Raw genomic sequence first — 812 nt, 5'->3', positions numbered from 1 at the left:
TACTGAGGGGCATCTGGGTTGGTTCCATATCTTAGCTATGGTAAATAATGCTGCAATAAACATAGTTGTGCTGGTAGCTTTAGTGTGGTCTTGAGCATTTAAGATTCTTATAGTAACATAGCAGGATTGCAACTTTCAACATCAACCTAAGGGACTATTTAAGCTTTATTTCATCCCACAAATCATGGGTACTATAATGTCAGAATGCAGACATGTTTTAAGGAAGTTCCAAATATAGTTTTTCTTTTTGTAAGCAAATGGAGTTGGGCTTGTTTGTTCTAAGGTATTTTCCAACTCTAATAAAGTCTGCTTCCTTGCATTCTTCTATTCAAACAGAAAGCATCACTTTTTATTTACATCTTGCAGTCTGACCTAAATAATAATATCTGTCATGCAAGGAAAATAAACAGAAGCTGAGTCATTCTCTTAGGCAGATTATTTCTGGTCTTTCAGTTTTCCTTTCCTCTTTTTAAGACAAAAGCCAGGGTATCTTTTTTCAGTTGCATATGAAAAGTTCAGGCATTATTTCATAGTGTATAAAAAAAATTAGTAGAAAGAAAGAAAAAAACCAAACTGCTGGGAAGGTGGCTCAGTGGTAGAGCACTTGCCTTGCATGCCTGAGGCCCTGGGTTCGATTCCTCAGCACCACATAAGGAGGGGGGACCAAGATGGCGACGGGGCAGTAGGGAAATGCCACAGCTCTCTCCAACCAAAAAAAGAGTTGGAGTTCCAACGCTTAATCTCCCCAAGAGACCGACAACAACAAAAAGACGAACACTCAGAGAAAAACCAGAGGTGGAAAATAACAAAAA

Source organism: Dipodomys ordii, unplaced genomic scaffold, assembly GCF_000151885.1.
Source record: "Dipodomys ordii isolate 6190 unplaced genomic scaffold, Dord_2.0 Scaffold16, whole genome shotgun sequence".
NCBI classification, from domain to species: Eukaryota; Metazoa; Chordata; class Mammalia; order Rodentia; family Heteromyidae; genus Dipodomys; species Dipodomys ordii.
Note: the sequence above shows the minus strand (reverse complement) of the source record.